This window comes from Xylocopa sonorina, chromosome 8 (assembly GCF_050948175.1).
Source record: "Xylocopa sonorina isolate GNS202 chromosome 8, iyXylSono1_principal, whole genome shotgun sequence".
In the NCBI taxonomy this organism is placed as follows: domain Eukaryota; kingdom Metazoa; phylum Arthropoda; class Insecta; order Hymenoptera; family Apidae; genus Xylocopa; species Xylocopa sonorina.
Window position 1 is genome coordinate 11365455 of NC_135200.1, and position 24767 is coordinate 11390221.

The 24767-nt window shown below is 48.4% G+C and overlaps 2 protein-coding genes across 3 annotated transcripts in view; one reads left to right on the forward strand and one right to left on the reverse strand.

The window, feature by feature from the left end:
* The window catches only part of Tpst (tyrosylprotein sulfotransferase), a 119124-nt gene that overhangs the window by 62757 nt on the left and 31600 nt on the right, over positions 1-24767 (forward strand). The gene's annotated exons all lie outside the window — the stretch shown is intronic.
* The window catches only part of LOC143426477 (uncharacterized), a 91617-nt gene that overhangs the window by 878 nt on the left and 65972 nt on the right, over positions 1-24767 (reverse strand). The gene's annotated exons all lie outside the window — the stretch shown is intronic.

The window sequence follows — 24767 nt, forward strand, 5'->3', positions numbered from 1 at the left end:
CGACGCGTAACGATCGTTGGACAAGCAACGCGGACGTCATCGTTGCTGGCCAATTTTACTATAATACACCGTAATTCCGAATTCACCCCCTACCCTCGATCCTTTCAACCCGTTTTATTTATCGCCCGAATCGGTTTAACGAGCACCTCTCTGTTAATTTCCTTCCGGTTGATCGAACGAATGTTGGGCGATTAAATCCACGAACTTTCGAAATTTGAATACATGTAAAACAGGCGGCGTGGAAAAAATCACGCGGAACACGGGTGGGAATCTGCATTCGAATCGTAAGCATCCGTGAGAAGTTTACAACAATCCTCCGCGCTCGGTCATTGTTCGCGATTCCACCGAAAAATCCCCTGAAAAGCGTACAAAAAAATGCCAAATTTCTCGTTTGTTCCTCGATTTGGACGCCGCAATCGAATTTCCCAACACCGCGGAACGTGCTCGCGCATTTCAGGATCCGTCGTCCTCCATTCGACTCGTCCGGTTCTCCAATTATCCCTGGTAATGTCGCGGAATATTCATCGCGTCCCCATCTCTCGATGGTCCGCGTAAAAACTTTGATCGTCGGCTGGATTCATAGGCGGGCACGAGATCACGGTTCAATTTCACGGTGGAGCAAGTGACCCCGCGTCGCGAACAGTTTAACGGGTCCCTCCTGCGATCCTGAAGCCTTCGATAGCGGGGCGGCTTACGCTCGATAGTGCCGAGGAGAAATTAAACGGGTGTTACCTTAATTCCTGGCGAATTTCCCGGCATCCTTCGTCGGTCCATTAGCGCGTGTGTGCTCGAACTAAATACGAAAGTATCTCCTTACCTCTTACCATGCGGAGCGCCGCGTTGACCAACGCTGGAGCGGAGAATAAAGTAGAAAAATGCGGACCACGTTTCGAAATATTTCTCGAAGAAAGGAAGGGTCGTATGGAATATGCGCACGTTCGAGGAGATATATAAAATATGTACATATATATTAGCGGAGGTATGGCAGGACCGAGACGAAACGTTTGAAGTAGGATAAAATCCGGGCTCTACAAGTCAAAGTTACAACGGAACACTTTTGACCCAGTTTTATTTTATGACCACGCGTAGAGTCATCCTAGGGAAACAACGCGGACGGACGGGAACTTATTTCCGTAGCCATGCAAGTCATACGGAATAGCTTGAAAAGTTCAAAGTGAACGCGAGGATGCCGGAACGTGGGTGAAACGCGAACTATAATCCAGCCTCGGCTGGGACGGATCGCAGGGGTTCCCTTGTTCATTTCTATCTCGACTTTCGAGTTTTACCTTTACCTCCGATGAGAAAGTATTTCGCGGTAATTCATTAGCTGGACAGATGAAGCGTTAAAAGGAGCTCTGAGAAGAACGGATCTGATAAGAAGCTGGGTTCAGCGATGGGTACGATGTCTACGAATCGGAGTAAATCTCGTTTAAAGAAGTTTGTTAAGAAAGTAATCGAACTAGCCAGTCTCCAGACACCAGAGATCAACCATGTATTTGCAATTGCTTTGATGTTCGAGAGAGTCGAATTTTACATACTGCGAATATTATCCATACTCTGTACTGCAATTTCGCGCGAGTTCGATGCTGAAAGTATGGGCGAAGCACTTGAAGTTCGAATCAATTCGAAACTGCTGCCTCCCTTCTTCTCAAAGTACTTCTGAAAGGGCTCGAGAGCCTCTAGTCAAAGACGAATCTACTCGCAGCGCAGTCGATCTCCTTCGCAGCCACGTTTTCGCGCAATTTGATGTATTCTTCTCCCTCGTGGAAGACACGACAGACGGATACCAGCTCGTTCGTCTCCGTTTTCCGGGGATCATTTTTATGAAGCGGCGAGTCGGTGATCCGTTCGAGTACGAAGATCCTCTCGGAGGAGAGCGTCTCCCGCTCCCTCTTCGAATGCGTTTCCTCGCGACTTTTATTGGTGGAGCTGCGATGAAAGATAGATGAATTTCGAATGGCGAAGGCAGGGCGGAATACACCCTCGTCACGCTTTCCCCTGGAAGCTTAACTGCGTTACTTCGCTCGTTACCGTTCAATTTACCTTTTTTCACGGCGCGTCGAGTGGTCCGCGCCAATTTTAAATTGATATCCGTCGTCGAGTGCGTCGTGGATCTTTCGCGGTACTTAAACAAAAGCAATCTCGTCCCCGGATTGCAATTTCATCCGTTCGTGGAAAGATCGCGTTCAAGAAGGAAGAATAAATGCCGATCCATCGCTGAACGGGGCCGCCCGTTGTTCCTGGCGAGCGGAATATAGGATTATCCAATACTACGGACGGGTAGATTTCCCCGAATACGTCTTCGCGACGTCGACGGGAATCGATCGCGGCTCGTGTTTATCTTTCTTCGAGTCCTCCTATCGGAATGGATTGATCGGCTGACCCGACGACTGCAGTCGTCTCGATAGAGTTGCTAACTCCCTTAATTGATTTCGAAATCAATCGCTCGCTCCGTGGACTCGGCCAGGGGCTATCGAGCGACCGGCGTGGTACCAACCGCGATAATAATTCAACGCCAGGGACCAGTTTTCAGACGTTGTCCGAGCGACTTATCGTCCGGGAATAACGTACAGCCCGCCTCTGTTTGCCCAGCGAATTATCCGAGTTCATCCCCGCGGAATTCCGGCGAAGGGCGGGCCGGGGGCAGCGTGGTAATTGAATCGGGGGCTACCTGCTGCCGCGCCCGCTAAAGAACCGAGTAATATTCCTCCTCGCGTATCTTCCAGGGGATTTGGGAATTACGATAACTTCGTTGACTAGAAGGCTCCCAGGAATCGCGCGCCAACGGTTCGATACACTTTAATAGTCCGCCCGGGTTCACCGGCGAAAATTGCACTCGACGCGTCCCCCTGCAATCGTCCAGAATCTAATTGCACTTTCGCTGAGAGGCACTTTTCTTACCTATATTTTTATATTTCTTCGTCGAGTCAACACTGGTTGCTCAAATGACAAACGTTAGCCAAATCGTGTAATCAGAATGCTGGAAGGAATGTACGAGTGGGTAATTTAGGCTAACTCGAGAGCATAGCAGAGTTGTACATCAGCGTTGGTCGTAATAAAACTTTTCTGGTGCCAGCACCGGTGCAGGGGGTTGACAACAGAAATTGCCCAGCGGTTCAGAAAGAGGAGCACGGAATTTCCATTGACGGGATTGTTTGGCCGTTTACGAGCAGTTGCGATCAAACGGAAGAAGCAACGAACGCAACAACGACGATGAAAAAGAAAAAAAAGAGGATTGGGTGGGAGGGGAGAAGAAGAAGAATCGACCAATTGCTTGCACTTAAAACGATCGGAGCAACTTGTTTCCGACGGGCAGAAGTTGTTCGCGTGCCGTTGAAAAATATCCGAAAGTTACTCTCCCGTTGGTCCGGCTCGGAGAACCGAATACGAGGTGAATGAATATACGAGCGGTGAAAATACGTCGAAAAGTTTGGCTCGTTTCGTCGGATGACCCACGCCACCGTGACGATCGATCCATCCCCGCGGATGACCGTCCTGTAAACGGGATTAATCGGACCGGCGTGACGACTGACCCGAAAGTATTCGCGTAAAAGCTGGAATGTAGTAATTATCGAATCGCTCGCTCTGAAGCGCGGGTACTTCCCTATTGTTTAAACGAAATATTTGCTATTCCCCTCGATTTTTATATTTTCCGATTCGTGCGTCGCGTCGCATATTTCGCTCGTATTTTTTTTTATCGCCCCGATACGATTAAATTTCGAAGCGCGGGTCGTAGATCGATGTCTGCGAGATTCCATGAAATTACGCAGAAATGCTTGTTACCGTTTCGCAGCGCGGTCGAATTAATGTTGAAACGAGGAACGAGAGATGCGAGGAAAAGAATATATTACGCTTTTCACTCGCATTTTCGGTGTTCGGTTTTAATAGGAAAGTAACGACCGAGAACGTTGCTCTGCGTGTTCGTTATTATCGCCACCGCCGGCTGTGCTACCCCGGCTGGATTAAGCCGCAAAATACCAGTCCCTCGGTACTTACTGGTTCTTCCTACGCGATACCAAGCACGGTGAAAATTATCATAGTCCAACTGCAGGAGGGTGGTTAGCCCCCGACACTTCGTTATCGTTGCTAAACTAAATTAAACGGAAGATACGGGAGAGCGGGGACGAGGGAATTCCCCGGGTGCCGTAAAATGTGTCCGAAGGTGCAGACTCGTTGAAAAGATAAACCGTCCCGGGGTGGGTTTAATTGGTACAAATCGAGGCCTCTTAAATCTCGTCGCGTTAGACGCGCGCAATATCCCGGATGCATTCAGGATTCAAAAGGAAACGCGGATATTACCTCTTGGTTTCTTCTTGTTTTTTTTTCTTTTTCGACTCGCGAATAGAGTCGAAAGGGGTAGAACGAGGAGTAGGGGTGCGCGGGAGGCGAGCAGAACCGTGAAGCCAAAGTAATGGGGACCAGTCACAATGTAAAACCGATGCGACCGACCGCACCGGACCGTGTATAAAAAATTTCATTTCTCGGGCTGGTTAGGTAGGAGATTGAATGAAACCTGGACGGGAGGGGGTGGTTCCGGGCCGATGGAAAAAGTCGTTGCAGCTGCAGCCGCAAAAGGCGAGAAGGGATACGCGTTGCGACCGCGGACCGCTTGCATACTCGAGCGGTGAACATAAAGAGCGGGGGAAATAATTCTCGCGGGTCGTCGACCAGGAAAAATATTTACGGCTCGGCTGTTCCAACGGCGGGTGCTGTAAATTTTTTGGCAAAGGAGCGTTGCTTCGCTTCCAACTCTTGCGCCCCTCGACCCGTTTTATCTGTTGCCGCGCTCCTCCCCCGGGTCCGCTGTTTTAACGAATCGTCGACACGAGGTCCGCGACTCCCGCGGCCGGCACCGTGCTTAAATCGAGCGTTTTACGAACCACGAAGCCCGGCGACAGCCGCTCGAAATATGGTATCGGGGGGCGAACACGTTCTCGCGGAACGCTTTCTGAACGTTTTGGCTCCGCGCCTTGGTCGGACGTTGCCGCCGCGAGATTAGGCTGCTGAAATATGTGGCCCGTGTGAATGTTTACGAAGCTGGCCAAAGGTAGCCGGGTTTAATAAATACGGTTCGCCGCTTGATTAAGCGAAGTGGTGGGAAGGGTATCGAAACGCTACAGAAAGATATCGTAGCTTATTATTACCACTTAGTTGCACGAGTCGCTGTTGCTTGCATACTTCGTAAGAGGTTCCTTAAAAATTCTACGTTGCAGGAATAATTAACTCCGGAACTTTAATCGTACCTCTGTAAAAGTATTACGGAACAAGATTTTCCGTAACGAAGTGGAACATTAATTAAGTACTATTTATTTTAAAATTCGAGAGAACTAGATACTTGATGAGATCATGGCTGACGTATTTTCTGCATGCCAACTTACAAAATCAACCGACCGTACAAGCGACTCGATGCAAGTTAATACTCGCAATCCAACTTTCCACTACGATAACTATACAATTCATAGTCATAAATGTCTCGTGTATCATTTAACAAGAGCGCTACTAAAGGCAGTCTTTGTATGTACATACGTATCTACTCACGAAGCCTGGTCAAATTAGCTTTATACCCATCGAGGCTTTCCAATCTCCAAGTTTCGCCTGCTCAAGACTCCATTGGCCGATTACCCACGATTTATCGTACCCCAGCCATCGCCTGGCTCAAAATGCAAACGCGTCACCGTAGAGCCTCGATCTTCATGAATTTTCAGCCTCGTCCCAGCGTGCAGTCTTTCACGCAGGAGTGCATCGAGTATATCGCGTGGCTGCGAAATTCTATTTCAAGGGTCATACTTAATTCACGGTGTCCCAGAGTCGATGGAGAGCAGCGAGTGCGAGAGTGGATCGCGTCGCGCCCGACTCGCTTCCCGTCGCCCTGGTTCCACCCCCTCGCGATGGGGTGTCGTCGACGCTCGGTGAAATTTTTGCAACCGCACCAGCCAGTTACTTTCTCCACGCTCTCGTACGTCTCGACTGGTGGTCGCGGCAATTTTTATCGCTCGATGGACGAAACCGCGGTCTCGTACTCTGCTCCGAAAGTCGCGAAAGCCGCGTTGAATTATCGGCCCGCGCATGCCATCTCGCTGGGCAATCCTGCTCGTTTGAAAATCAATTGCCGTCTGAAAAAAAAAAATGGGTCGGTATCGTCGGGCAACGGTGGTCCTTCAGCTGATGATCGACTGATAGAAAATGGAAATTAAATTTTACGAGGAAACTTGCGCGCCTCGCTAATTTCATTCTGTCCGCATGGTCTGAAGAGTTCATTATTTTTCTATAAAGTATAGCAGGATTGCGTTCGATGTTCAGACGACGTCTTGGTAATCTACGTCCAATTATTTGTCGAAAGTTGGGGTCCACGAATTCTCGTTAACGAAGGTGCAGAGGAAACGGGAAAGTGTCATAACTTCGCTGTTCTGACTAATTCGGAAAATCACCAGGCACTTTTTAGAAACTTTTATTTACCCCTAACTAGTTCTCCGCGAAAATTGAGGACCTCGAGAATACGCTAGCTAACTGACCGTGAGGTTAATCGAATTCTCGACTTATTAACTGAAATGGTGTCGCAAGGGGGATGAAACGGGGCTGAGCGAGAGAGCAAAGGTGTAACCGTGCGTGAAGAGCTCTAGATAAACCGAAAGTACAATTTAAGAACATCGGTGTTTAATGTCCCCACATTGTCGGCGGTTCGTTATCTCCGTCGAAACTCTCGTTCCACGGAATAATATCGTCGGTGGAACGGCGGCTGCGGGGACGAAAGAAACGAGGGAAGCTCGAGACGGCAGCAGAGATTTTATTAAATCCCCCTCCACGATGAAATATACTGTGAATATGTAAATACAGTTTCCCTGGCCCGGACGAATGAATAACGCGTACTAGCGGCCGCTTAACTGCTTCGCTCTTGTCACGACTTCCATAAACACCTTTTTAATGCCCCTTTCTACGGCTGTAACTTCTCCTGCGTTTCGCAACGATGCTGCCATCGTTCTCATTTGTTCGCGAGGTAACGCCTCGAAGCGACCAACCCTTGAAAACTCGCCACTCTGCCCGTAATTGGAATCTGGTTCGCTTGCTCGAAGGAAAAATTAGGCAGGATCGTTTCTCCTTGTTTCGATTCAAATATTTGCAAACGGCAACGGTTACCATTACCAATAGATTATGAAACGGTTCTCCAAGTTTCAAGATCACAAACGAGGAACTCAATTTTATAAGGCTTCACGAATAGTAGGAAAGATACACGGTGCATTCCAATGTTCACCGTTCCAGGTCTCGGTTCAGCGACGAAGTATAATTACGCCACTCGATTTATCGCGATCCACGGATCGATGGTGAAATACGGTAGCCACGAGAAGCGATCAGTTTTTCACCTTTCGCTTCCAGAGATCGCGGGCATCCATCGCAGAGACGAACGGCCCCGGGTAACGATTTAACGCGTGAAAAATGCCGCGGAGGGAAATCTCGTTCCTTTCACGGATTCCACTGCTTCCCCCGTGTGTCTCGAGAATTCCTCGCGAAACTGAACGTGTTCGCGACGGATCGAGCGCGTGTACCGGATCCGTATCAGATTCGTGCCTACATAAATACGAAGGATACGCGGCTCCCCAGCTTTTATTCCCTCGCTCTCGACTACCGACGAGAACGTACTATGATGTTCCTCCTCGAGATCGTCGACACGTGACGCGAGTCCAAAACGACCCGTAAAATCCTACTTTCGTTGGGGACTCTCGTGTCACAGTTTGCTCTCGAATAGGAAACTTAACATCTCGGATGCTGAGGCGTTATACCTGACTAGAGATTTCTGCTATGTACCCTAAGCAGACGATCGGATACGCATATTAAATTACGCGGTACATCTTAGTCAATCCTTGGTAACCCACGCAAGAGATCGATGCAACGAACAGATCAACGATGCAATTGCGCGCCTAGAACGATAGCAGCGTCATGCGAATCTCCCGATAAGTGATTCCTTTCAACCCCACCAACATCCTCAGATATAGATCCGAAGTGTTTGAAGGATAACTTTCGGAAATAGCGTTCATCCATCTCCCCGCTGCATCCTCGAGCCTTCCAAGTTTCCCATTACCAAAACTCCCGCGGAGATTCGTCCCAAGTTTTATTTAACAATTTCCCACGTCACTGGTAACAGATTCCGGCCGAGAAATTGATCGACGAGAATGGGAGATTCGAAACGCGCGACGAGTTCGTCCGACATCGAGACAGGGTCGATCTTGGAGGTAACCAGGAATACGCGGATACGTGGACAGAGAACTAGCAGCCGCGTATTTGCACATGCACGCGTACGCGAGCGCGTCTTCGCGTTCTTCCATTCCGCGGCCCGTTATCGATACTCGTCGTGGAATTGTTCCGGAATTGCTCTCGCGTAACGTGCCTGTGTATCCAGAGTGGAACGCATCAAAGGGATCTCGGGCACAAAAGACGGACGGATGGGAGCAGCCGGAAAAATGCGACGGATCAGAAGAAAAAAAGGAACGATCCGAGGAACAAAGGGGAAACGCACCGTATCGCTGGCGCGAGAACTTTTAAACAGTCTCTGCTGACCTAATTAAAATTTCTACTAAAACGTTGATCCCTCTGTTAAAGTAGTTCGTTTCCTTTGTAAGCTTTCCACGGGCAGAATCCAGATTCAGCTTAAATAGCCCTCGTTAGCGTAATTAAAATTTCTGCTGAACGGTGTAACGTTCTACTAAAAAGAGCCGTTCCGCTGTTCAGGCTTCCCAGGTTAGATTCCAGATGTATCGCGGCGTCAAACAATCCCTTCTGATCCAATTAAAATTTCACCCGGAACGTATAAATAATCCTTCCCTCGCGTCGACGTTCCGCGTCCGACTCCGGGTCAGATTTTACGTCGGTGATTCTGCGTTCGTTAGATATTCGACGCTGACACGAGCGCCGGAATTAGACGGCCCGAATGCTTGCCAAGAACAGAATCGCCTCGCGATGCGTTTAATTTTAGGCGTGTTTCACAAACGTGGATACACACGCGGTTCAGTTATGCGCCCGCGATGTCGAGCGATTCCTCCAAAGAATTCGCCGCCGCGTAAAACCGATTCAATGCTCGCGCATTCGTCGTCTCGTCTTCGCCGCTGTGCGGGTCGAGCTTTCGCTCGTAATCCCTCGATTATCGAACCGATCCGGAATGAAATGTCCCCGAGCGGAGCGTTCTGTCGTTGATTAATTATCCCACTGTCCGAGAAAAAGCTACGGGATGATAGGGAATCGCCGTGAGCTGCCGCTTCGTCTCCTGGCTCGTAGCTTTTTATCGGCCGCGGACGAATGTAGGAGGAATATTAGGAACGTAAGGGACATCGGGCGAAATCCTTCTCGTCCCGTTTTTTTTTACGGTCGCCCGGGGGAAAAGGAGGAATTAGAGACCGGCTTTCCGTCACGAGCATCGTGAATCGGCTCGAGTGTAACCCTTGAAATTTTTACCGCTCTCGATCCGCGCTGCGACGCTGAATTATAAACGACCCGGTTATTGAATGAGTCCTCGATGAAATGTTGCCCGGCGAAATTTTACGATCCTACGCTGGTCTCGAGCTGCGGGAGCAAGATCGGTGCTGACGAATTGAGAAGGAAAGGATTTCCGAGAGAAATTGCTAGAAGGAAGTCGATGCATTCGTTGTCGTTTGTAGAGATGAGGTTGTTACGGTTAATTCAATGGGTACTTCGATCTTGATTAATTACCTTTCGATTGCATACTTGAGTCGATTTGTTCGAAGATCTGTGGCTACGTGAATACGAAGGCTGCGCGATTCCATCAGCTTCAGTATCTTTGCAATACGTTATGAAAATGTACTTCATACTTGAAAACATTATTTAAATCGTAAGAAAAGACATATTCTCTTGCTATTCCTGACAGTTTCAATTTAAACCGCTCGGAACATTCCGCAGAGATTGGAGTGCATTATGGAAGTTTTGAACAAGTAGGATAGCTATATCCATTTCAATCAGCGAATGAAATGTTTTTCGAAACGAAATTCAGCGTAATGTTCAGAATTCTTGGTTGCATTAGGAAACGGAGTTCGAAGAGAGAGAGTGAGAGAAAGCAGAAGATTAAAACGCTGCAGCGCGATCTCGAATAAATGAAGTACGGGCACTGGAAAAGGTAAATGATTTACAAGAGCGTCGGCTTTCATCGAAACGCGCGAGAGTGTTTTAAATTACGCGCGGTAACGCGCTACTTTGAAGAGAGCAATTCGTTTGCGAAACTCGGCCGATTCTGGTCGCCTAAACCAAACGAACGACACTCGAGGATCTCGAAATTCCCAGCCCTCCCCCGTCCCTCGTCTTTGTATCATAATTACGAAGATTTCGCTCCATTTAACGAGAGCTTTCCTCCGAGCGCGCTGTGAATCGACCAGCCATGCTCCTCGCGATACTCAATTTAGAACAGCTCGTTTAGTTCCCTTGGGCATCGTTCGACTCGAGATTATTAATCGTTTCTGATTCTTGATTAACAATCTTCTTCGCTGTTTGACACAGTCGCGTCTAATCTACAAATCGCGATAACACTTCGTCGGATATGAAAGAACAACGAAATGAAGAGAGAACAAACAATCGAGGTTATTAATCCAGAAGACAATGCACGCCACCAATATTAATTATAAATGAAATATTCGGAGCGTATTATTGCGAAAATACACAGCAGCGAGTATGAAAAGAAATTCAACGCGTTCCGGCTCTTTCGCAAAGCATAACACAATCGAATATTGTGAACCCTTCTTTTGCAAAAAAGATTCTATTCAAAGCCAAGTTCTTCCCATTTTCTTTATATTACGCACCCGCTACCGAGGGCTCGACATTGCAGGCGTTAAAGCAACGCGATTCGCGAGGCGCGATCGCAATGCGAAGCACGCTCCGCGAGTATCTAAATAGAAAACCCGTAGGCGGAGGTAAAATCATGGAAAAGCATATTTCACGGGAACGTCGATGAGATCCGGGACACAGGTTGCCTGCGTACGTAAGTAGGACGGTTTCTACGGGGTGCGAGCGTAAACGGCAAAAACAATAGACCGTCTCGAGCAGCGCGGCAGGATTTATGCCTCCGTTGAAAATTTCAACCCCCAACGCGAGATATTAACACTTGTCATGTGCACTCCGCGGCTGCGGCAAGGAAACATAGCCGACCGGTAGCTCTCGACTTTGACGAAGCTTCGCGCGATCTGTTAGGCGTATCTCCTCGTCTGACACCCCTGTCGCTCGTCAGCTACCACCGCGATCGATCCTCTCTGGATCGACCCCCAGCGATATTAGCCGCTCGAAATTACCAAGCAACCGAAACGTTTCGTTTCAATCCGTTATGCGAAATTTGCAAGTTTAATCACCCGACTCTCTCGACGCAACGATGTGCCCGTGTTCGTTCGACTCGCATATTATTTCGCGGCTATAAAATGTTTATGAAAACATGAACGTATCCACGGTTATCGCCGCGGAAAATTTTACGAACGGACACTTAGGCGGCGAGAAAACCGGCGAAATGAAAACGATAATAATCTCGTTCGGTGGATGTAATCGAGGGACAGGGCAAGGGTATCCTAATTGCTCTGGCGCCCAGCCGGGAATCGCGGGACCGCGAATCCGCGCGGTTCGTTAATTAGTTAGCCGTTCGATCGATCCCGACGCAGCCACGACCGGCCAAACACTCTGCGTTAAAACATTGTTTGCGCCGAACAATAATGCGCCGCTCTCGCGGTAAACGGTCCCGTCGAAATGATATTTCCCGTGCTTGCACAGTTGTTGATATTCATTGGTTGATTAAACCATTACGCCGACCGATTCGAATTCTCGTCACGAGGCGCGCGTTAATGGCTGGCCCCGCCGCGCGTTTCCTGTATCTTAAAAGCTTCCATTGTCCTTTTAACCGAGTGCATTTTCGCGCGAACACCAGCAGCGATCCGATCCGTGAACGGTTCTAAATTCTCGATCGCTAATCGCGACTATTTGCGAGGCGACACCAGCCCCGATAACCAGAATCGGCGATTGTTTGCCAAATTTCCGCGAGCATCCGCTCGCAACTACGGTTTTCGTTCGATAAACTCGTCACAATCGCGCAACGGATATAGCTGGGGATATATCGTTCGGTTTTTCATCGATTTTTCATCGTGAAAGATTATTCGCGCTTTTGAACGATACGAACACACGCGCGCATTATGCAAGCCCAGCTGCGAGCGCAACCTGCGCGTCGAGGATTAAACGGAAATTAAAGCGATCCACCATTGACGGGAGACTTACTGGCGCCCTGTCAATCGCTTTTATGTAAAATTCTGTCAGAAACGCGAGGTTCCGACTCGAAGCAAGATTCGTCCGTATCGTAATTTCGCGTAACTCTTCGACGCTTCTGCCTTCGAGTTAATTACCCGAGCTCAGAGTTAACGATTCCTCTATTAATAAACTCTCGCGTAGCATCGTTGCCAGTGTTCTTTCTTCGAAGTGTTCCAATTCAAAAAAAAGAAGCAGGAATCGATGGGATTTGCCTTTGAAAGTTTGCCTTTAAGTTTCAACAGCGTAACAAGCTCTCGGAAGTTTCTATTTTTAACTCGTCCCCGCGATCTCCGCGGAAGAATCTCTCGTTAAGGACGGACGATTTTTAACTTTTAGCCCCGCGCGGCCGATGGAACAAAGATGGACGACGGTGCGCCGGTGTTCGACTCGACTTTCGACGTGGATCACCCCGCGCACATCGTCATTATCGTAGTTAAGTGTAATTAGCGTTAATTGGACGGGGAGAGTGTCCTATCGAACCGGGGCGCACGGTCGCTTAACGGCCAATTAAATCTCTTCCCAAGAATCGCATCGACGATTTCCCTGTCGTTTCCCAACCGGCGGATTTCCACGACCGAATTTCCCGCGCTAATAGATTACCCGGCTATTACTCACCCCGCGTCGTCTTTCTGTCATGTCCCCAATAATCTCGCGTCAACCTTCCACTCAGCCTACATTGGCAAAGTCCTCGAAATATTCCACGCGAAATTCCCTTGTCGGCCACGGGGGGTATTAGGAAATTCGATTAATTGGAATAAATGCTTTTTAGGTGATTGGCGAGCCTGTTTGGCGAATAATTTGTTAAATATTTTATCGATAGCACGACAGCGACCTTTTTGATCATGACGTCGGAATCTTCGGAAATAGAGGTAGGAAAATTCATAAAATCTGCCTCGACACAATAGATACTCGTCTCTTTGAGACGAATGCTTCCTCTCTCGCGCATTTTCTTTCTGTGTCGTCAGAAGCAACGCAGATATTTCGGATTCTAGTCTCAGTCGGCTCGCTGCCTGTGTATCTTTCTCATCGTTCACGAATTCACGGAAAAACTTTGCCGCTGGAATTCCCCGCGTTTTAACGCGACTCACCCCCCGCCAACGGCCCCGAACGAAAGTTGAAATTATATTTCCGGCTTTCCTTTCAAAGGTGTGCACCGTGGTGACTCTTACGCGCGTCACCGTGTCTGTCAGCGTCACGACGGGAACTCGGATCGCCGAGTTTACGTCGACAGAGCTGGTATACAACTCGGTTTCCATCAAAGAGATCCTCCGCGCCGGCCTCTCTAATTAAATCTCCGCCACGACCTGCCTTGGGTGTTACTGGCAATCATCGTCGACAGGAAAGTCCTGTAAATTCGTGCGTGCATCGACTTGATAGTCCCCAGCCTCCTTCTGTCTCGACTGTTTCGCTTTTACGTCCCTCGTCCGTCCGCAATACGAGCGAACAATAAAGCTTTCGTCCCGCGACAGGATCTGCGAGCGTTGTCCGCCATTGTTGCTTTGACCAACGGCTAGAAAATTGTGTCTGGAGATGCGAACAGTTTTTTATGTATTCTCTCTGGATAACGAATAAAGTCGACGACCGTGACGTTTTAAAGAGCACGAATGCCCCTCCTCCTGGATCGACTCGCGCTATTGACATTTCAGTCGGGAAAGAAATCGAAATTGGTCGAACTCTTTATGCTGTTAACTTATCGAGATTAAACGTGTACACAAATAGTCGCCACCAGCAACGGGGATTTTCTCTTGTTCAACGTACTCTCGTTCTGTTGACTAGCAAACGGTCATCTAAATTAACGCGAATAATAAGAATGTACAATAAGTATGCTGAGAAAGCGCAATGTGGAAATTTAAAGGACGCGTCACTGGGGAGCAGCTACTTTGTTAATAAGCTCAACAGGTGCGACTGGGTTTCGAGAGCGACGAAGAATCTGGGGAGATGGTCGCTGGGAAACAAGAAATGTAAACCCTTTCGCAGACTAATCGGCAGGCAAGCATTATCCTTCGATAAGTGGAAATTCCTCCTGAAAGAAGCGGCGCGGTGACCGAAACAATCCCTTTCGGTGTTTCCATTATCGTGTGTCGTCGGGCATTCAGGGCTCCGTTCCTTCATCCAATCTACGTACGTGCAATCTCCTCGAGCGGATAGCGGATCCCGCTAAACCTGGACGCGGAAAATTGCAATTTTAGGAACTCCTTGTTTCTCCTCTCGTCCACAGTTCGACGATCGCGTCTTACCCGCGTTGCCCCGCGCGAGATGGAGCGATACGCTCTGTGTATCGTGAAACGGACGAACTTTCGATACTGGAGGTTCGATTGACTGTATATCAACGGGGACTGGTTTCACCAGTCCGCGGTTTTCCGCTCGACTCGTCGTAATAATCGTGCGGAACAACTCTCGCGACTCGTCTGCGAGATGGTCTGCTGAGCTCGGTTACCAACGAACACGCTTAGAAAACCTGTTTGCGTGCCACAGCCGTTTCAGACCGGTGTGCCCATTTATTTGCTCGTTGCCAACGCTCGAGACATCTAATGGTTAGGATTTGTTTTCGTAGTTTCGTTTTATTTCGCGTCACGTATAAACAGCACGGTTTCCTTAGTAAAAATGGAAGAAACGATGATATAATTGAATCGACCGTACGCGAAACACGGTACAGTAATTAAATGAGAAGGAAATAGCGTCTCGAACTGGATAAAGGTGTAACTAAATTAAAGGACGATAAAATCTCAGGTCGTATCACAATTATCCCGTTAGAGCGTAATGGCTCGCTCCGACAGAATATCCAAGAACGCCTCCGAGACCGTTTGTATAATATAGAGCCGTACGCTTGCCTGGAAATAAACCGAAAGTCGAGCGACGTTCGTTTACCTTCCTTGGCTCATCAATTATTGAAAGTGAACGAAAGCCGCTGCGCTTTTTTCCGCCAGGCAAAGCACGGCCGTACGAAAGACGCGGCGAGTATCGCTCGCGCTCGCTGTACGAACGTAGAAGGACGGGGTTAATTTGTTTGCAGAGGGTAATGCATGTTTAATTATAGCCGACTAGCGTACGCAAAGCGCGCTTATTATGGATTACACCTGTGACGGTACTGGCGGAGTTTACGATGGAGCCTGGAGCCGAAAGTTTGCCGTGACGCGAGACTTAACTTTTTTTTTTTTTCAATATTCCACCAATGTAAGGTAACGTTTTTATTTTTGCGAAGGTAAACTTGTCTTAATTGGCTCGTCCGTGTTTCCTTATTAATAGCGTTCAAAGTTATATAAAAAAATCGAACCTAACTCAATGAAGCAGGTGCGAAGCGCTTCGTGTACGCATGAAATACTAAATAATTAGATCGCCACAATTTGCATTTTATGAACTATCAAATCCGTCCGAGTCGCGGCGATATCTATTTTTCCCACGGCCAATTCCTTTTAACCGTTTCCTCGCGCAAGCCGCGCGCAACGTTACGAGCTTGCCCACCCCGCCGCGGTATCTGCTCGCCGCAGATTGAAATGGCTCTGTTAGCTCAATAAAACAGGCCATTTCCCGGACTTACTTATTCATTTGATAGGACGACTCGGGGGACCCGGGCCAAAAACTCGCAGCTGTCCACGGCAGCGGGGTAATAAAGCCCGGGGTTCGTTTGCAGGCCGCGACACGCGACACACAGACGCAGAGGCGAGGCGCAAAAACCGGGCCATCAGTACACAACCGGGGCGAGACCGAAACGAAGTCCGGACGTTTGCACTGGCTCATGCAAATCATCGTCTGAATTATTCATTAACGACATTCCGCCGGCCCGTCTCTTCTTAAAGGCCCACCCCTTAAAACCGGCACCCTTATTTCGACTTCCAGTTCCGCACCGACGATCGATACCGCCAACGAGAATGGTTGCACAGTGTCTCGAAACACCGCGCGGTTCCACGCGAATGCTCGAGCCGACTCGTGAATGTTAATTCCCCGAATGCCTGGGCTACGCTCGTGCTCGACTACTTGATCGGTAACAGTCGCGTTCTTCTTTGTTCCGAACAATTTCCTTTCTCGGGAATCGCTAATGCACTGGCGCTGTTCAACGCTGCTTAATATTGAAGTCGTTGGGGTGGTTTATGGGGGACGAACGACTACGAATTTGCATCCCATTGACGGCGAGCTGGTCGGAATCGATGTTAGTCGGTATCTCCGAGGTGTAAGTGAAACGTATTAGTACGAGTCGAGGGGGTGCGCTTGTACAACATTTCGCTGAGTGATTCCGTTATTATTGAGTGCAAACGATTTATCTTCCCAAGCGCATTTAACACCCTTCCACCTGCCGGAAGTTCGTGTCGTTGTCACTCGAGAGAGATTGCGAACGATTGCCTTCCATCATTAATTTTGCGCGACGCCTTAAGGTGAGCGTCGATTTTACGAGGGTAAATCCGTCCTCCGAGCAGCTCAATTTTTATCGTTCTTGGAAATCGAAATCGAGGATCATTACTTATGGACGATGGCTCCAAAGGCGGTGTCACCCGTCGCGATACGCTACGGTATTTTCAACGGCGATACATCTACACGCGTTGTTAAAAAACGATAAGCTTCGCTTATACGATATCCCGGTGTAGCGAGAGAACCGCCGGTTTTACGCTTCCTCCGCGTCCTCCTTTACGACCATCGATTACCATTCCGCTGAGAATGCCGCCTTGTCAATTGTCTTTATACTGCCTTTTTTTTATCGACCACCGCGGAATATATTCCCAGGGGGGGTGGAAAAATTACGATCGGTCGAACGACGTGCACTAAAAAAGGATTTAAATTAACGCCGCGTTGCGAAGCGGCGGGTTCCGTAAGATGAAAATTGAATCGTAATCCCGATTGTTTTCCAACAATTCCTGTTCGCTTTTTTAACAACGAATTTCATCCGTTAATTCTCCCCGTATACCTATCCGCGGTACGAGAAATATTTATCGCACCGTTCTCCCATTTACATAATTCACAACGGCGCGATTAATAAAATATATTCGAACGCGACTTATTTGCGATTGTACAATACTTTTCGAAATACTATTGGAAATGCGTTTAATATTCGAATTGTATGATAAATACTTTCGCAGCATTGCAAATTGCGGTATATGCGTAACAATTTCGATAAAAATTGAAGCCACCGATTCATTAAGACAAGTTGTAAGACAGTCAAAAATTGATCGCGGATATATAACTAGACAAAGGACCAAGCCGAGTGTTCTCAGGAAGTCGTCGAACATCCGGCGTCGGGCGTGAACCGCAGGAAGTTCGTCGCAATGATCGAAGACATTTCGTTCAAAGGCCCGGAGAGGGTGTCAGGAATTCCTTTGAGCCGCGAAATTGCTCGTTCCCCTGTCGATAGCCGAGGCGTTAAGTCTCGAACGGGCGTAGGAAAAGTCGGCTGACGCGAAGGGATGAGCGACGCGAGAATTACGGAAATAAGGAGAAAAAAAAAGAAAAACTACGGAGGTGATATTACGGCGCTTGTAGCCTGGCAAACAGGCGCTTCTTTTTGCTCGAGCTATCGCGAAGTTCTTAATTAAATTCGCCAGCAACCAACCGGCACGAGAGGAAAGGTGCAGAAAAAAAGAGAGGAGAGCGAGGGAATAAATAAAAGTCTCGAGGAAAGCCGTGAGCCCGCGAATTAAGGCTTTCGTGTAGCGGACAGCATCCGGATCCTGTGGCGAATTATTCCCGCGACAAGTGGCTCCGTTTCCGCCTGACTAAACGATGAACCAGGAATAATCGCGGGTCCGGCTACCGTCGTTTAGCGGACGTTTCGGAAATTGTACAGCACGCGAACGTTAATAACGCATCGCGAGCACCCCTCTGTGCCTGTCCGCACTCGCGGTCAGCCCGCGGGGGAACGATAAAAAACTGCCCCCGAGGGTGTGACGGGTGTGCGCGCGCGCGTGCACCTCGTGATTATAATTAATTGGTTCCGCCGTGATTTCGTAGTCCCGGGAAACATTGCTTTCGCCAAATTGCTTTTCCGTCCAGTTGGCCCCCTCCGCTACCGATGAAAAATGACCGTGCACGCGCGGTTGTGTACGCGATTGCTCCCGTGGAAATTGAATGTTATTATGCGACCCCGTGACGCGTGAATATGTGATTCGGAACAGAAGACTAGAGAAATGTGATGTCCGATTGAAGGGATGACAACGCGGTTGTAAATACCTATATTTTTTAAGCGCGTCGTCCATTGTCGATTAATTCTCGCGTCGATCGATATCTCGTAGCAGAGGCTTGCCAGTCTGAAAGCAGACGGCAAGATGGCCCAGGAAGTGCATAGAAGTACAACGGGATCAACCAGGCAGAATCCCTATTTATGGGAACTATTTCGACATACGTGCGCCGGATATCCTCTCGAGTGTCGTTGCTCCGCCATAAAACATTGAAATCCTCGATAGACGCGAAATCGATGGGCGAGCAGTTCCCCGGGACCGATAGATCGGGCTTATTTTGTCAAATAAAAGAGCAGCTTAATAACGGGACTTGGAACGATGCCCTTTGAATCCGTTTTCTCCCGACTTGACAAATTTTCTCTCCCTCGCGGATATCCTCCGGTAACGACTTTATTGCGGCTGGTGGCTGTTCTTACACGCGACTCGTGCGGCGAGGAACTTCGAAATTCTGTCTCGAGATGATCGTCGGCCATAGATCCTGTGAGCTACGCAATAAGTCGCGGAAAATGAAAAACCGTGCTCAACACGACTTCGACTAAAATCACTGGGAGACTGGAAAAGAGATTACAAGCGAGTGAAACCGGGAAGCCGCGAGCGGGGGATGAAGGGATGCGAACGCGACGAAGGACGGTATCAATCTCCGGCGATGGAAAGTTCTTTCGGAAAGGAGGGCTCGCGGGCTCGCGCGAGAACGGAAATAAACGCGGAGGACAACGAGGACAGGGCGAGACGAGAGGACGTTACGGTGAAAATTTATGTCACCCACTATCCGCAACAGCTCGCGACGCCTCCCCCTGTTTACCCGGGAAACTTTTCCATCTGCGCGTTACGAGTAAATCTCCGCGGGACAGCCGGATAAGACCGCGCGGTAAAAGGCCGCCAATGAAGGCCGCCCGCTCGGTCCGATCGCGCATCGGGAAACGTAGTAAATTCTAGGCGACGTCGCGGATTAGGCACGCGACTTATCCGATCCACCAACCGAACGGATTTATACCGGAAAGTTTTCAACCCCGTGAAAACTCAGCGCGACAGTTCGCCTCGGATGCGCTCGTCTTGTGAGAATTCCCTTCAAACCTCGCGAAACAAAATATCTAACACTTAAACGAGCAAACCCATCGGAAGTCATAATCCGCAGCGAGTACGTTATAGCGATCGAAGGGTGCGGTGGTGCCTTATAGACAGACTGGAAACCGCAAGGTAACTCTACCGATACCGCTTCGTACGATTTCACGGGATCTTCCGAGCGATTCCTAATGTAGGATGAAATTCTATTCCAATATCTTGCCCATGGCGCGGAAAAGCTTTCGCGAAGTCGAAACCGGAACGGAGCGTTTGGATATTCCTCCCTATCCATGAGAAGAAGCCTGGCAACGAATACGATCGGGCCGCGCTCCGTCTGCAATTCGAACCCCTTTCTTCCGCGAGGCGCCCCAGTGCCTTCTACCCCATTTTATTAGTCCGCCGAGTTCTCTCGTCGGCCTCGTATCGCATCACCTACCCCCTTATCTCCATACGCCCCTCTGGAGGGAAATCCGAGATCGCTCGCCGCGTCTCGGATAGGACGGATGCACTCCACTTTGGGCCACCTTTGCCCGTCGATGGATCTGATAAATCGTACACGCGGGAGAACGCGAGCAAGAGTGTCCTCGATTACGTCTCGTAAACGGAAACGAATGGTTGACGGTCGCCGTATATCGCGGTGAGAATGATATCGTCTCGGAAAAATAAATTGGACAGGTCCAAAGATATTTTTTGGGATATACATTAATATAGAAGATGACCATGCGAAGCATATTGTGCCATTGGCAACAGGTACACCAATCTGTACTGTGTAATTAATGTACCGTGTATTTCTGTGAATGTCAGCAACGTAAATGCATATTGAACGTTGCGTAGAAGTTGCGATAATTAATTTAGTGCCGATTCCATACCGATATTTTCACGAGTAACCGTAGGAAACGAATGTTATTAGATTTTATGCGCTAGCTGGTGTACGATATCGAATTTGTAGAGCGACACTTTTCATGCGAAAATCTAGAGCGATGAATATTTATTTCCAATAACAAACACTGGGCTTCTTCATCGGCCATTGATGGAACGATATTATAAAGCCAGGCACCCGGTCCAAAAGGCTGTCTGACCCAACGCGAGTTCGTTCCACTGTTTGTGCACCTGTCTGCTTCGCAGCCACGTTCTCCGGCCGGCCTTTGATATATTGCCTGCATATACGCGCTGCCTTTCCGTTTCCCGATTCGGCAGGAAATGAATCGTCCTCAATTAAACCGGCAGCCTGATGGACCTTCATAAACCCTAAATGTTTAACTAACGATTAATCGATTCCCGCCGCGCCATCCACCAGCGAATCCAGCTGGAACCCCTCGACATTCCCGATACATTTTCCGCGCTTTTCCCCGTGTTCGATCGACCGGTTCGCCGTTTCCCCTGCGCCCCAGTTGCCCCGTACGTAACCACGAGCTATGCAAGCGTCTCGCAGGGATCGCTTATGAGCAATTGGTGCATGCACGCAAATCGCTCGCGGCAGTCGTCACGCAGATCCTAAATTAGTCCTCGCAATCGATAAATGCGATATTGTACAATATATACGATTTTTACGTCGATACGGAGAATTTTATTCCAGTCGAAGCGATCGTTTCGATCATTTGGCTCTCCTTCACAGGTTCACTAATAATCGCTTCGATAAGATCTCAGATTAGTATCGATTGCCGAGCACAGACGAAGCTTCTTCGTTATTTCAGTGCACCGGCGTTCGATGAGCGTTCTCGAACGGCGGCGCACGCTCGTTCAAGATTCGATAAGGTAAACATTCGCGCGGCAATGCTTCCCGGGGTAGCTCGTAGAATTCTGCGCCCAGTGGCTTTCAGGCAAATGGCCGCGGCCTGGATTTCGCAAACTTCCGCCGATCGAGGACAACGTGCCGTGTCCCTAACGGTAGAAATTCGAAAAGGTCACGTGCGTCGAATGGTTAGCTGGGTTTCGCTGCAGTTCGATCGGACACAGGTAGAGCAACACCACTCGGTTAATGCAGACGTGCGATACGCGCAATTAGCTCGGCTATTCGGACGCGCGAGCTTCGAACGTTTTGCGAAATTGGGACGATGCTGTTCCTTTCAGACGAGTAACGTTCGAGGAACGTCAAACGCCTGATTACTCATTTCGTGAACAGCCTGAAGAAGCCATCTTCTTGCACAGAGAGCACGGATCAAATAGAATGTTGCTTTCTGCGGTGCACACGTTACAATCTCTCGTTACTGTATACGATAAAACGAGTTAACTTTCGTGCACAGTAATATATAAAGACCATACGAGCGACGCATATTCAAGCAAATATATTACAACTCGTAATTAGCGTTTGTTGCTTCGAAAAGTAGTCGTGTCAAGTGGTGGGTGCCGAAAATGGGACACGTGTATTCAACAACTACTGTGCGTTCTAAATTACGATTACATTGTGCCTCTAATTAAGTCGCACTCGACTCGGTGCAGAATTTAACACAGTCTCACCTGGAGGTTTCACGCGATTCAATGGGAACATTTTTTTAGCGTGCTCTCGTATTCGATGGGTTGAACGCGCTCTTGCAAAAGGGTTGATCGACTTCTGGTTGCCTCCGTTCCAGATAAAACTGGAGATCGATGGAACAACAAGTGATACGTCGTTGTTATAGGAGAAACGAATTCCGTCGAGCATTGTCGCGAACAGGGTCGGATGAGAAAAGCCGTGGCATCAAACATCGCGTGGAGAACAGATGCTCCCTATCCCCTCGGTGTTTCCGCCGGTCTGATGCCCGAATTCGGTGAAAACGACGTTCAAACATCGCGAACGACCGGTGGATGTTCTAATTACTCGCCGCTTTGTGCGACGTTCCCCCTTTTTTTCCTACCCTATCCCTGCCCACTAGCTGTCCCTTTTCCCTTTTTTTTTATTCCATTCGAAACAATCGGATCGACGAAGCGCACAAAGCGACGCGCCACGTCGAACCCTGATGCGACGAAAGGGAACACTAGCTGCTGCTGCTGCTGCTGCTGTTGCTGGATGGGATGATACGAGAAAGAGGGAATCGACAGTCGATATTCGCCACACGCGATATTGAAAAATTGAGCCGGCCTCAGACCTACCAACGCGCTACGCCTCTGATACTGGAACACTTCCCATATTTCCGGATATTTCGGCGCTAGTCGAGGTATCAATGATCAAACGGAAATAAGAGTACCACTGATCGACCAACGATCGATCTCTATACGATTTGTATTAAATCAATTTTTATCCTTTTAGTTCACGCAATTTTGAATTCTCGCCATTTGAGCTAAAACAGGAAGCGAGCGAGAAACCATATAACCGAATATCTTTTGTTGCTCGATTTCAGAACTCTCTTTCCGGGTCCGTATTTCATTCCCCGGTATATTTATGCATCCCATCGCGGTAGACTGCGATGCGATCGCTTGTAGGAATACTTTTTTATTCCAGCGTCGCGCGCAAATTGCCCGCTCGAACCAGCCGTATATCCGGTTTAATATTCGTAACGCAAACCTTTCGCTGACTCGCGCCGCCATTATGGTTGCGCCGCCGCGTGTACGCGCCCTCGAAAAAGTCGAACAGGAACCGGCTCCCGATTCTCGTGCCTCGAGATGCCTCGCTTGCACTCCCTTTTGGGATTCAATTACAGTGAAATGCCGTTTCACCTGGCTTCACCCGATGCGTTCACCGCGCACAGAGAGTTGCACCCGTTGTTCCGTCGAGACGAATTAAAATCTGGAGTTTATTTGGTAATCGTCGAGCCGTGCTTCCAAAGTTCGTGACTTAACCGCTCGCTATTGCTATTAAATGCAAATTCCAGATTAACATGATTCTACTCTTTCATGAATTTTCCTCTAACTCGCTATTGCTTATTAATAATATATGGGACGACGAAAGTGGACTTGAAACGATGGAAATAATTTGTTTTAAATTTAAAAAAAAATTACTGTGGAGCTTGCGATAGGATTCTTGTACAGTTTCTATAGCAAGTAATCTCTTTCGCGACATTAATTTGTAGGGTTCGTTCGGTTTCTTGGCTGTCCTGCCACGGAATCATTTTATAGACCGTAAAAAGCTCGTTAGAAAGTTAGGTAATTTATGCGTAAACTTCTCCCAATAATGAAACGGATCAATATTGATAGGGCAAATAGCGTTATTTAAGGCAGTCCTTTGTACCGTAAATGGCGATCGATCTCGTTGACGTTTAGAAGAATCGCGGTGCTCGGAAACTTTTAATAGGCAGTCGGACGAAAAATATCGCTGACTTTGCAGTCATCGTTCTCACGCAACTACCGCGGACTTTCGAGCGAGTTTCAAATTTTCCCTGCCAATTTTCCCCTCGATAATTTCGCACGGTCGCGTTCGAAGAAGCTAGGAGCGTGTGTCCGAAAATGCAAACGAGAAAACGAGGCCGCCTCGAAATTGATACAAACGTTAACCGTGCCGCTTTAAAAGAGTCATCCTTCTTTCTGCTTTTTAGATCGCGCCTTTGCCTCTCTCGGAGATATAAAACCTGCGCCTCGTGTTTTTATTCCGCCTCTGCCCTCTCTTTTTCCGCCCGCCTTCTTCTTTTTTCAACAACGGCGAAAGTCAAAGGCCGCGCGAAATGGTTCCAGAAAAAAGAAGAGGTAAGAGAAGTCACGAACGGCGCTTCTTCGGTTTTTAGATAATTTATAGTAAAAGCTTTTGGAACTATTTGAATTACAGCCTGTCCCCCTTTTCCGTAAAAGCACTTGAGAATTTCGCAATCCAAACTACGCTCGGAATGTGAGAAAGAATCCTGAATGATAGATACCGGAATAACGCTGCGAATCGACTTACCGTGGATACGAAAAAACCTGAAAAGGAATCTGCACGAAGGAACGAGACGTGTTCGTATGAATGCGATCGTATAATGCATCTATCACGCGTCGTTGTTATCACTGTCAGACGAATGAATATGCAGTTCAATTATTCCTTTTCACGATGATTGATCGCCATTCGTAGGTACCTAACTCAGACGTGGGCTACAATAAAAGTTAGGGGAAAAAGGTTGCACGGCCCATTAACTGCGTAATAAATGACAGAACTTTACTACGTTCTCGCATAGCGATTGAAATAAAAAAAAAATCGATGCAACTGCTGACGCATTCGTCAACCCTGACGCGTATATTAATCGCAGGAAACGATCGTTAGTTAGGAATTTGCATAATTTCGAATAGCTGCCCGGGACGCCATCGATTTCCCATCTTGGAGCCTTAATGCACCCCGTTAGAATGTGCTGAATACCAATTTTATGCAGGATCGCACAACGAAATGCC